Source organism: Talpa occidentalis, unplaced genomic scaffold (genome assembly GCF_014898055.3).
Source record: "Talpa occidentalis isolate TD23 unplaced genomic scaffold, MPIMG_talOcc4v2.1 talOcc4.8, whole genome shotgun sequence".
Classification (NCBI taxonomy): Eukaryota; Metazoa; Chordata; class Mammalia; order Eulipotyphla; family Talpidae; genus Talpa; species Talpa occidentalis.
The window spans coordinates 23,380,594-23,394,939 of NW_023605194.1; the positions used below are offsets into that span (position 1 = coordinate 23,380,594).

At 37.0% G+C, this 14,346-nt stretch overlaps 1 protein-coding gene across 5 annotated transcripts in view; it reads right to left on the minus strand.

Annotated features, from left to right (window-relative positions):
• Positions 1-14,346, minus strand: part of LCOR (ligand dependent nuclear receptor corepressor) — a 121,988-nt gene that overhangs the window by 15,107 nt on the left and 92,535 nt on the right. The window contains exon 1 of one of the 5 annotated variants that reach the window (XM_054690309.1): positions 2,115-2,269. The exons of the other annotated variants lie outside the window; for them this stretch is intronic. The gene's annotated coding sequence lies outside the window, so the exon portion shown is untranslated. Of the gene's footprint in view, positions 1-2,114; positions 2,270-14,346 lie in introns of those variants that run through there. 5 annotated transcript variants of the gene reach the window in all.

Sequence of the window (14,346 nt, forward strand, 5' to 3'; positions counted from 1 at the left end):
CAATGTTTCTAGTCAAACCACTTGACCTTCAATAAACGTTTTACAATAATTCACACAAATCTATCTAGATTAAAGGAATCTTTTCAGCAAATCCCATACATTATCCAGGACAACACTTAGACTTTAACCTGGACAGAGGGGTTTGCAAAAAAGGATACCAGATTCAAGACAAGCTAAAGGCAGTTCCTGCTTAGAAAACTTTGAAGGGTTTTCAAGAACCGCTTTGTGTTTCTGGATGTCTTGGTTTTACTAAGTCTATGCAGTTGGAGAGCTTCAATTTTCTGGAGTTTTATACAGTTTCTCAATCCCTCTTTGGATTGCAATTCCTCAGGAGACTATGGTCTGACTCTTTACGTAACATAGCAGAACACCAAGGATAGTTTAATAAATGTGTGATGAGCAGATACTGTTTGATACTATTGCCTAATCTGTTTTATAGGCTTTGACTTTTTATAGGCTTCGACTTTTTCCTCCTAGTCATGAGGTACCTTTGAGGACCTCAGACAGCCTACATTGGCCCCTTACTGCCTCAAACTTGAAACTGATTTTTGAATAAACCAAGAAAAGTATTAAAACAGGTACACAGGGAGAGTGAGTTTTAGAGTACATGCTAGCAATGGGGCCAAGAGAGAAGGAAAAACTCACACAGCAAGAGTACTTATGGTATGTGTATTTTACTTATGAGATGTGTATATCTGTATTTTATTAAAATCTATTTGGTTCCCAAATAGTAGCTGTATTTACGAGTCCCACCTTTACTGTTGTGCCTGACTGGTGCCAAATAGGTGCTAAATGAAGATTTAAACAATAGTTTTACAAAATCAAGTACATGGGCTTCATAAGAATTTCAATGGCTCAGTGACAGTTTTTAATTCAGTTTTTGGTTACCAGACATATTCCTGATGTTTTTGATAGGTGACTATAAATAATTGGGTTATTACTAGCTTTTTAATATAAGGAATATACTCTAAGTACATGTTAGCAACACACACATACCCACACCTGGGGGGCAAGGTTGACCAAGGTCTTATAAGAAAGATTAAGAGATCATGGCAACACATTGTAGAAAATAACTAAAGCAATAAATGGTTCTTTCCAACCAAAAAGCACAAACCACCACCAAAGCCTGTAAAACTCTTTTGGACACTGCCACACGCTTGTGGCTGTGCTCTGGGAATAGGGTTTAGTGTCTGGAATTAACAATATGCCTGGAGATTCACAAAATCCAGACATATACCCCAATAAAATGTCAGTGTTCTGAAAGAAACTGAGGTGTACTTTTTTATAAAATGATGCTTGCACAGAATCTAAAAAATTTGTAATTAATCCACAGGTAGAATGTAACTTCCTTTATGGTTATAAGACTTGGTTCTGCTGCTGTAACATGTTTCAATAATTTAATAGTGTTGCAATTTTTCAATTACCTTCAACAAAAGTAAAATCTTTCAAAGGGTCCTGCAACCAAGCCTGAAATACTGACTATGGCAAAAAACATGGTGCTTGATGGTTGATGGGGTGTATGTGTGTCTGGCCTGCACATTCTGATGGGACATTTATAAGATAGCGACTGTGAAATGTTGATAGGGAGCTGGATACACAAGCATGCGCTCACTAGTAGCTTCACTAACATCTGAGAACTTTCACATTAATACTAACCTTTGTCCGGGTTGGTATTAAATGGCCCTGTCATAATAGCTAACTTTATAACTATAGCAATAAAATCACTTTTGACTGTCCCTCTGAATTATCCAGCTTCTACCTTGTTTAATTTCCTCAAGCAATTTTCTCAATAGAACCTAAGTTTAGATTAATTTCATTTCACTTGAATATTTAAGTTTTAAAAATATCCTTAACTTCAGAACTTTTAATTCCATTACTGTTTTATTCATGTTTTAAAAATATGGGTGTTAGGTCAGTTCCGCCTAAGTTTTAAATAGTGTGACTTTACTTTTGCTTCTAGTTATTTTTCCACAATTTTAGGCGTTTAATAGAGCCTAAATATAGCATTTTCTCTGATTTCGAATACTCTTAGGTATTGAGTTGGGAAATTAGAAAAAGGCCCATTTCTGTCCTGTAGGCCATTCACTCCACTTCACCTAAGGAGGAAACACTACCTGCTAGTTCTGTGATTTGTTACTACAGTGCGTCTTCACATCTGAATAGGTAAGAGCATCACAAGAACAGTAATTCATCACAGGTTCTGCAATCATCTATTTGATTTCATGTTTCTTCTGCTTAACAGGAATCTGTAAAAATTAAATGAAGTATTTACCGCCCAGAAATACTTCACCACCATGGCTAAATAGCAGGAAGAAGGGCTGCAGAAGAGGGAAACTTAACTTCTAACCACCAAAGTCAGTTTTGGTTTCTGTCCTGGGTGAAAATGGCTGGCATGACCTTGACCATTTTGTCTTTCTAGCCTCTGTTCAAAGCCTAATTCTTAAGGGTGTGGTAAAAGGATAAGATAATATTCATAAAAAGTTTGAGTGGCCCAGTTTAAGAATGATGTGTTGTTTCACATTCACAACCCTATCTTTAATGATTTACTCAATGATGTTTTTCTAGATCAGAGGTTAGACACAGCTGAACTCGCCTACTTTGTCAATACTGCAAACACAGATGCCTGAAGGAAAGTGAATATAAATGGAGGATGGTCAATGTTTATGTCATCTTAGAGTAAAAACTCAAAGAGAGGAGAGATGTGGCATGGAGTTTCAAGGGCACTTTTAGGAGTCTAGAATTGGGGACTGATGGATTTAGGTATTCTCCAATATCTGCTCCCTAACTACCTCTAAAACTACCTGATGGCAAATGCAACATCACCAATGATCAAAACATATTCCTAAGTGAAGAGAGACAGTGAATGATGTCTGGGTGAGAGCCGATCATAATAGCAAAACACACACACACAGTACTAGGGAAGCAGGAGAGAGGAAGCTAAGGGGAGAGACACACTTTATATAGAGTGACCAGTCAAGATCTGTAAACTAGCTGGCTTCTTCTCTTTAAATATAAGAAAATAAAATATTCAGTACCCTTCAAGGCAATGAAAGTTGCATTTTTTTTTGTTTGCCAGATAAGAATCAAAAATGAGTAATTCCTTACTTCTGACCTTTTAAGCAGGTACGTGTAAGTATATTCAAGGATAAGTCCACTGACAACTCTCTTCTCTATTACCACTGGCTATTTTACACTTGTCTATCATACCCGGATATAGGAATATTCACAAGGGCTATGACAAAACTGTGTGTATGTGGATTTGTCTGTCTCTCTATGTTTCAATCAATCATTGAAGAAAGGTGGGCATGGGTTGTGGAGATTTGTTTTTCAGTGTCTAAAAAATCTAAACCGGGGGTCTCCCTGGTGGCGCAAGGGGTTAAGACGCAACCCATGAAGCTATCCGCAGCCACTGCAGCATGAGTTCGATCCCCGGCCAGGGAGCAACCCACATGGCGCAGCAGACCTCTCCTGACTCGCCTGCTGCTCCCCTCAGCAGTGTATTTTCATCAATCTGCCTGTTCTGTTTCCCACTGTGTCTCTGGTGAATCCTCTCACCCCCTGTACCTCTGGTCTGTACCGCAGTTCTTGTATGCATAAATAAATAAATCTTAAAAAAAAAACCAAAAAACTCTAAACTACTGAATACCAAAGTTTTCTTTCCATGGAATTAAACTAGGAGGAAAAAAGGGCTTCCCCTGGTGGCGCAGTGGTTGAGCGCTGGGCTGCGAGGCTGCCTACAACCTCTGCAGCGCCGGTTCTTTCCCTGGCCACCGGCAAGGGTCCCACAAAAACAAACAAACAAAAAACCAAAAAACAAACAAACAAACAAAAAAAACTAGGAGAAAAAAGTTAACAGGTTATGCAAAGGTAACACAGAAAGTGAGAAAGTTCATTAAGATCACAGAATAGCAAGTGACCTCTTAGAATTAGGTAGTTTAACACCCAGGTGATTTTCCAAGTAACTGAAATCCAGCTTATGTAAAATTGGATTTATTGGGAATTCAGGTGGATTTAGATAGAAAAAGCAATTCTCAAATTGGAATTTAGGAGAACTGTTACTCCCCAGAGATCAAAGGGGAAGGCGTGTATGCATGTTGGGTTCAAATCTAGGCTGTATCTGCATCTCTCTTGCCTGTAAGAGTCTCAGCCTCAGCGAGTCACTGCTGCTGATGGCAACATGGCATCTAGTTCAGGCATGGAAAGAAAAATAGTTAAGAACTACTGCTCCAAAACAAAAGGCATGCAATGCCGACATAATAAATAGGCTTCGGGTTTAGTGTATTTTAATCAAGTTCGTTAAAAACAGGGTAGAACAAAGTTTCAAAATTTTTGAGTAACTCACTTGGCAGAAAGAAGAGGTGCCACAGAGGAAACTTATGGGGCATGGAGCCACAGATTGCTAGCTTTTCTGTACCTCAGGGCTTAAAATCCCTGATAAAAGATTATTATTCAGAGTAGATCTAAACATGATAGACACAGTTTAAGGCTTGTATATGGCATCTCCTATTTCTGTTCAATTTAAATAGGTCATGAAATTTATTAAATTACAACAAAAATAAAATTACCAATGTTTCTCATGTTAACACATTTTACCCTATAGGCAAATGTACTTGGGAAGTCAAAATATAATCAGAAAGTTACTTAGTGAGCAGAAAGTGAGAGCAAGGGGTCACAAAGCATAACAATGACTCCATCTCTCTAGAAATCTATTGGGTTCATAAAAAAAGAAACTATGAAAAATTACTTACTTTTGAAAGTTCATCATTTTGTTTGTTTGTTTCTATCATTCCAGATAAGACTATGCATACAAAACCAGAAATATTACATTTGGTATATATTTTTTAGATTTATTTATTTATTTATTTATACAAGCACTGGGTACAGTCAGAAGCGCGGGAGGGTGAGAGAATTCACCAGAGCCAGAGCGGGGAACAGAACAGACAGACTGACGAAATACACTGCTGAGGGGAGTAGTGGGCGGCAGGAAAGGTCTGCACACCATGTGGGATGCTCGCCGGTGGCCAGGGATCGAACTGGCGCTGCAGAGGCTGCAGGCAGCTTCGCAGCCCATCGTTCAACCCCTGCGCCACCAGGGAAGGCCCCATTTGGTATTTTTTTAAACAAAAAAGGAGGGGAGGGTTCAAAGACAGTGAATGGCATAAATTTAAAAACAAACAAAAAAAAAAGGTCCTGGACGTGTGGGGAGGAAATATGCTGAAGTGCTGTAACATTATATAAATGCTGATTCGGTGAGAGCACAAATCTAAATTGTTAATCTAATTAATAATTAATCTAGGGCCTCCCCGGTGGCGCAGCGGTAGAGCGCTGGGTTGCGAAGCTGCCCGCGGCCTCTGTGGCGCCGGTTCAATCCCCGGCTGCTCCCCGGCCACCGGAGGAGGATCCCACATGGCGCGCAGACCTCTCCTGCCGCCCGCTGCTCCCCTCAGCAGTGTACTTCGGTCCTTCTGCCTGCTCTGCTCCCTGCTCTGGCTCTGCTGAATTCTCTCACCCTCCTGCACTTCTGACTGTACCCAGTGCATGTATAAACAAAACAAACAAACAAGCAAACAAATAAAGAAAAACATGCCTCTATTAAAAAAAAATAATCTAATAAGTATTAGAGCTACAAATTTGTAGAAAACACATTGAAATAGACTTTAGGAAATAATATGATTCCAGATAAAATGAAAAGACCTTCATCCAGGGCCTATTTGAACTGAAACAGTATGTCTATCACTAGCCTCATTAAGTTAGGGAAACCAGAGTAAGGAGAGCTCTAGATGTTAAAAGCATAAGTGACATTTTAGAAGGTCAGGACTATGTGAGAGCATATGACAACGGAATGTGACTGGCCTGTTTGTTTGATTTTGCGTTTGTATTTGTCAGGTAGGGGGTTAAAATTCCATCTTCTTCTTTAACTGTTCATTAATTTGAAACTTAAATGACAAGGACAATGATGGGACTAAAAGAATACCACTACTTAAATGGAACATAGGGGTGCTCATTGCCCAAAGGGTGAGAAAAGGTACCTTATCATGATGCTCTTTTGATGGAAGGGTAAGGGCAACCAGAGATCACCTCATGCCTGCTAGAATGACTACCACTAAGAAGACAAGACACCATGGGGGTTGGTGAGGAAGTGAAAAAGGAACCCTTATACACAGTTGGTGGGGATGTGAACTGTTCAACCACTCTGGAAAACAATATATGGAAGTTCCTTCAAAGAAATAAAAATAGATCTGCCATATAAACTTGAAAGTCTACTTCTAAGTATCAACCCAAAGTAAATTAAAACAAGATTTCATAAAATATATATATACCCATGTTTATCACAGTTAATTCACAACAGTCAAGATATGGAAACTAGAACTGCCCATCAACCCATCAGTGGATAAATGGATAAAACAGATGTGGTACATACACACAATGGGATATTATGCAGCCATGAGAAAGGAGGGTATCTTGCCATTTTCAACAACATGGGTGGAGCTTAAGGGCATTATGCTAAATGGGTAAGTCAGATGGAGAAATATAAAGAATTGTATTATATCACTCAAATGGGTAATCAAGTCTGGTTTTTTTTTTTAAAAAGCAAAGGGTCTCCCCTGGTGGTGCAGCGGTTGAATGCTGAGCTGTGGAGCTGCCCGCAGCCTCTGTAGCGCCGGTTCATTCCCCGGCTGCCGGCGAGGGTCCCACAAAAAAAAAGGGGGGGGGGCGCGGCAAAGTAAGATGGTGGCTACCATGGGATGCAGGGATAAAATTGATGGTTTAAGGGTACAAACTTGTAACAAATTGTAAGTAAGCCACAGAAATCCAATTTACAGTATACTGAGTATCCATAATAATGTACTATAAACGATACAATAAATACTGCTTTAAAGGCAATTATTACATATATAAATGTATCAAGTAACACTCTGAACACCTTAAATTTATAATAGAGCATGCCAAATTTGTCAAATAAAAAAATTTGGAAAAAAACGGGGGGTTGGCAGGAAAAGAAACATTTGTCAAGGCCTAATAAAAGCCAAGGATTGTGCTGGTTTTCCTGGTGTGGGACTTAGCCTCTAAGAGTTCAGATAGGATTCCACTCTAACTGGAATTTATTTCTCTCACAACAACAATGATAAACTCAAACAAAACCCCATGCCACCACCTTGCAGGACAGTGTTTATGCAGAGGGGAGAATCAGAAAGAGGCATGGGGAGCTAGCAGAAAGAGAAAAAAGCAGAAAACAACAATCAATAGTTCACATGACAGATTGCAGCAACACAACTTTTTTTTTCCTCTCAAGAAATAAAGTGGTATGTTTTTGACAAAAATTCCTAGTTACTTTTTGGGTGAAAGGAAGAGGGAAACTAGCAGATATAAATGTGAGGCGAACGTGATAACTACTACACTACGGAAACTGATATTAGCAGATATTAATGGATACTTGATAGCGTTCTGAGTTTTTCATGACTTTTATGGGATATTCTATATCCTAACTTTTCTCATGGTCTCTTGAGGTTCTTAATCTCCATTCCTGAGATCATACAAATCCGTGGCATGGACTGTAAAAATGACAAATTCTACTTTTGTTGTCAAATAGTGATCACTTAACATTGATACAATGATGGCACTCCTAAAAAATAATCTAGACCACATCATAAAATACAAAACACAAAAAAAATAATTTCTAAGGCACCACAGACAAAATTTAATGTTACTTCTCAATTGCTCAATTCACGACTGTTACAGAAGGTATACATATTTTAAAATTTAAAGTATAGGGATAAGCAAAGTATTTTCATTTCTACCATTCTCTCTGGGGTGCTTAGGAATTAACAGTTCATTATACCTATCCCCCACTCCGTCTCTCTCTGAAACACTCAAGGCTACCATTGGAGATGTTCTAGAGTGGGAAAGAATTAAATAGAATCATCTGTATATTCAAGTTCTTACTCAGGAATGTTGACAGACAAAATATAAATGTATACACACGTGCACACTCACATACATACACACCACTCAATTGATTCTACTTCAATCCTTATCCCTGGTTCTACCACTACTCTTGCTTTTAATACACTGCCCAGTTCAGCTACACCTATTGAACTTTCCTGGCACCTGTCTTTTCCTGACTTTGCCTTAAGTACCACAAACTGTCCATCTCCCTAAAGTTCAAGTTGTCTCTTTTTTGCACAGAACTTCTGTCAACTTCCCACTACACACACTCCATCCTCATCAGCACCCTATCCATGGGGGAGATATTTCTTGCTCTCCTAGTTTGTTTCTTTTATTAAATAGAATGTATGCTGCATGGTAAGGGCTGACATGGCTATCTCCTCCACTGAGTGGACTGTGAACCTTCTTGATGTCAAGGACTTTGTTCTTTTTAACTTGGGAGCTTCTTGCTTAAGTTCATGTTCAGTTCACACAGGTATAAGAGGTGAAAAAACTAACCAAGTAAGTTACTACGCAGGGAAAAATATTTTTCTAAGACATTTTTCAAGGTAAGTGAAAGGGGCAGAGAAAACATTTTGATTTATAATCAGAATGAAAAGAAATGTCATTTTCAATGAAAGTGAGTTCAAATCAATGGGCAGGGACAGGAAGAAGGGGATTTTGCAAGTCAGATAGCAAATGTGTAGGCTCTTAAGTATGTACACAAGAGGTTCTGAGCAGGCTAATAAGGTACCAGAAAAGCTGGGCTAGAGTGTGGTTTACAGAATGACTTTGAACAGTCATGATAGCCAGAACAAGAAACACATTTTACAGTGACCCCAGTACACACATCTCAGTTTGTATGTGTATGACACACGAGTTTCAGTGAAGTAGTATCTACCTACTTCTTTTTAAAATTGTTGGTTAGGACACATTAAGTAGCTATTACAACTATGAAATCACAACTGGTTGTTCTGACCACCTTGTAAAAACCTGTTATCCTGGTTATTTTCTTCTGAATCCATCTTTATGTAGCTAAAGTCATTCCTGGCAAAAATGTCTCAAGTCAATTTAATAGATAGTGGAATGAACATCCCTAAATCATGTTAGGTGTGATTTATCATTTTGAAATGCACAGAACTCCTGTTTTGATGATTAAACATACATGCATACATCCCCAAACCTGGCTTTTACATTTTGCTATTCAAACTACCACATTGTGATAACAAATACCTGCACGCAGATTCAAAGCATGTAAAATCTGAACTTTGAACATAAAAAAATCTGTATGATAAAAATGCAAATTCTAAGTAACTATAATCTTCAACCTCAAATATCTTCTACTTTCCAAATAATGTTTGTTCCATTTAGTTTTGAAAAGAAACAAAGGATGATTAAGTTTGATAATATTCCCCTACAATAGAACCAAGAAATATGGAAAAAGCAGTACTCCAGACTTCAACGATAGATAGTATCAATATTTTTTATGTCTTTGAAGAATAAAACAAGACTGGCTGCCCCTAGTCCCAGTATAAGATAAGCTCATCTGCCTCACTTCCAAAGTCCTAACTGATACAAACAGCATCGTCCACAACTTTCATCCTGATTTTCTCTCTCTCCCTACTCTTCACACTAAATTAAATACTGCTAGGTGCTTTCACACCTAGCTTTCATCCTCAACACTGACAAAGAGCCTGGCACAGTGCTAGGCATTTTACATACAGAATCTCATTTACTAAAGTCTCATAACAAATCTCTGAGGTAGACAGTATAAGCTCCCTTTTATAGGTAAGAAAACTGAGGCTCAGAAAGGTTCAATAACTTGTTCAAGGTTGGGTACTGAGAAAGTAAAGGGGCTAGGATTTTAAACCAAGCTCATCAAAATGTCTCTTAAACTTGGCATATTCTTTTCTCTCTTCTTTATACCCTACCTATTCAAGATCTACCTCCTGCAGCACTGAGTCATCAGTGTTTACTTCTATTTAACAATTAAGTTTTGTATGCTTCAAATATAATTTGTTTACTGGTAATTTTGTATGACAGATTTAATTCTCTTCCTAAAAAGCAATGTAAGTTTATTCAAGAGTAAAACTAAATTTATGACTTAACTACTTAAAACTGAATGTAATTAGCAGATAAAACCCCTCATTCCTAATTCTAGGTCGAGAGTAATAAAGTGATATGGAGATCAGTATTATGGTTAGGGATCATGATTATTAAGGGCAACTTATTATATGAGGAAATCAAGTCCCTTAAACTCCCCAAGTTTCGTGTTTTTCATCTGAAAATTAAAGACTAAAATGAGACCAACTGTGTTTAATCCGTTGGTTAATCAAAACCTCCTATGATCACAATAATGTGAATAGATTGAACACTACTGAAGTGCACATTGAAAAATGGTTAAGATATATTTTGTTATATGCCTTTCACAATTAGAAAATAAAATCACGGAATAAAAAAAACAAAAACCACCACCTCCAAATCAAAATGTCCTGTTACATTCTGAAAATATATAACATGTTCAAGCCTCAATCATAAACTGATTCAAGTGTATGTAGTATAGGACTCAGGCATCTGTATTCTTGAAAGGTTAATTCTGACCAAGACTGATTTATATTCAATGATCCCTATATTTGAGCGCTAAACATTCAAGGTAGAACTAATCTGTACTTCTGAAATAGCAAATTGTGAGTAAAACTACCTTAAAACTAGTCAGAATAGGGGCCTCTCTGGTGGCGCAAGGGGTTAAGATGCAACACATGAAGCTCACCACAGCCACTACAGCACAAGTTTGATCCCAGGCCAGGGAGGTGACCCACATGGCGCAGACCTCTCCTGGCTCGCCCACTGCTCCACTGCTCGCCCACTGCTCAGCAGTGTTTCAGTCTATCTGCCTGTCTGTTCCCCGCTCTGTCTCTGGTAAATCCTCTCACCCCCAAAACTCTGGCCTGTACCCCAGTTCTTGTATGTATAAATAATCTTCAAAAAAAAAAAAAAAAAAACTAGTCAGAATAAAAAGTGCTCATTTTTTGCAAAGGTATCACCACAACCACATAGTTCATAATAAAAACAAACTTGCGAGGCATTTAAAATGACAATCAGATCTGTATTTTCCTTAGAAAGTATAGCAATCCAATCTAAGGTTTTAAAGACTGCACTGTTCAGTAAAGGGTTGCTACCATATTTCCAAATGTTTGAGATTAGTGCATTTAATAGCAAACTGCATTTTTAATTGATTCAGTTGAGGCCTAAAACACATTTATGCCAACATTCACTTTACAAGTGAAAAAAGCTATCATCTTTACGAAAGTACCAAATGCTTTTTAACACATACATACTGCTGATCAAATAAAGTTGGGAAAAGGGTACAATTGACATTTTAAAACAACTAATCAAAACAGCTCTAGAACAGACGATTTAGTATTTAGAAATTTTTATATTTTTGCTTGCTTTCCAAACTGAACCCTAAACAAATCTTGCCTTGAACTGTTAATTATACTCAGATCAATCTTTTAAAGCAATGTTTTGAGTACAATTCTTTTCCATGAAACTCTGAAAACAAGCCTCTTCCTACCCCTTACACTGAATTAACTCCCACCAGGTGGCAAAGCCTGTCTACTCCAGTTATAAACCTGGGTTGATACTCATAGCGCCACTTCCCACCCAAAAACAAAAGTCCAAGAACTTACAGTTGGAAGATAAAAACTTAGTGTTTTAAAAGGCTCATCTTTTCCAAGCAAATAAGGATAGACACTCTGAATAAAAGAATTGTATCTGTTAATATGTTCTATTAAAAAAAAGGATTTCTCACTCATTTCAGCTATATTAATTCAACATCATGACTTGGGGAAATGTTTTAACATTCGAACCCAAGTATCTTGTGACAAAAATTCACAATCTTTGGGGCAAAATGTGAAAAGATACAATAGAAAATGACACCATCTTCCCTTCTGTCCCTTCTACTACCTTTAAGCAATTTCTCTGATTGCTATATCTTATTAAAACATAGGGTCCCCGAATTCCAAAGTATCAACAGAATGACAGAAAACTGGTTTAGAAGAAATAAGTCTTTTAAAAATAAGGTCATAGAAATTGAAAAACTATGCATCAATTTGAAGACAGAGTCACTAAAATTCATTTATGAGATGCTAGGTTATAATCCTACTACATTGATCTGGCCACCGTTTAGAATAATGACAAGAGAAAGCAGTTAAAGCTTTGAAATTTACAAAGAATTAGGTTCCCAGAAAAATGTTCTACAAACACGTGGCACGGCTGAGTAAAGGGAACGAATGAAGTCTATAAACAAGCCCGTAGTAGCAATAAAAAGTTCCAGTATTGGAAGCACGGGACTATAAAAGAAACAGCTAGTCAAAGTAAGACAAAAGGAGTAACTAAAAGATAATCATGACCAACTCCCCAAAACAGATTTATTTTAAAATATAAAATGCCATTACAAATGATCAGAAATCACTTCAATCAGCCTTTAATTACATCCTGACCTTGAAAAGTTTTCTAAATTATTTTGTATCATTTGTAATTATCATTATTATTCAGCTGTCTCCCTAATCACTTTAAAATAGGAACCATTGTATTGTACAAAACTTATTTATACAGTTTCTAAAAACCACAACACAAATGCTGAGCAACATGTATGTTGTTCTTTACTTGTCCTAGGACAATGAAATACCAATATCTTCCCAAGAATCAGAACTAATAATCTTAATTGAGAACATTGCTTTTTAACTCTGCCTTGAGAAAAGAGCAAACAGAAACTGATAAATCATTGTTTTTGATGAGCAATCCCAGCATTATTTCACTCTAAAAAATTTTTCTATGAAAGACTAATTTTGGCAAGAAGGTATTATGAAAATACCAATATATTTTGTTAAACTTAAAATATTTTTTAATACTCTGATGAAGAAAACTGAGGTAGTGGAGTATCAAATTAGTAAACACAAGGTTATAAGACAGTACTGCATCCAAATACTGATGCACAATTTTGAAGCAGCAACTTCTAGTTATGTAAGATTTCATCTAAAAAGAATGTATCATTAAAAATTACTCTGTTTACCATGCACTAAAATCTTAGGAAGTAGAAACCAACTCTTTAAAACAGTTTTTCACAACAAAATTTATTAGAAGAATAGTGGTTTTGAAAAGTCTAGCATCCAGTGAGAACTACCATACACAACATTACAGCTGGGAATGTTTATCCAAAATGTCATGGTCAAATAATACAATGGAACCATTAAATCTTACACATGCACGAAAGAACTAGCGCTTTTGACATACAATGCCAAAAAAAAAAGGGGGGGGGAACCACATGGATTAAAGTTTTAAGTACTCATCACATACATTAAGACACAGCTTATTGTAGTCCAGTCAAAAATCAGAACTGCATTAAAAAATTTAATGTAGTGCAATCAAACCAAAAAAACTTAATTTGTGATCATAAGTGCTCTACTACATAAACATTGATCATAGCAAGGAACAAAAAAGTTCAAATCACACAGTACAAAAAAAATCTGTAAATAAATATAAACTACAGTACAAGAGAAATATTAAATTATACAATTCCGTAAAACTGTAAACAGTATATTGAAATGAGGTCCATAAGAGTAAAGGGGGTTCCTGTTTTGTTGCATGACACTTGAACTTCTAGAAAACTGAAATATGCCATTTTCTGTGTTTTCAAAGGCTATGGGTTTTATATATGGAGAATTCCTTTAGATGTTAAGATATCAAATATTAAAGCAGAGGCGTAATCAATTTTGTTAACCACAGATTATACTGTAGAAAACAAGTTTTACAGGATAAAGAAACCCAGTAGACAAGTCTTAATATTAATGATGCAAAGGGCTAAAACACTAGAATTAGAACTTCACATCAGAAGAAACTTGTCACTGAGGACTTCAAGGCTACAAAATATACTGACAAAATTGTCTGCTGATATGTAGACCTAGACCTCTGCTAGCTTTTTTGACATTTACATGTTCATATTATAATACCAACTTTGGCAGAATCACTACTAATAAACTCAGAGCACTCCTGGCCCAATGGTTCCATCACAGTGGCCAGTGCACAGAATTCTCTAAAGACATTGCATAAACTAGAATGTAGAGGTCAGACACCCAAGGACCAGTGCTTGAATTTAGTAGTAGCATGGTGAAGAAGCAAGAGCCACATTGAGGAGGAACTGCATCTGTTGTAATTTACAGAAGCAGCAAGGAATGTCATTTAATTGTGCTGGCTATTAGTGGCATTTAAAAATAGATTAACTGTGTGTGCGCATGTGGTGTTTTGCATGTGCTGGCTATATATTTATGCACAATTCATTTTTTTAAACTACACCGTTAACAGGAACCCCCATATTATCTGCTCAGTAGTAATAACTGAATATATAGAATGCCACTATAA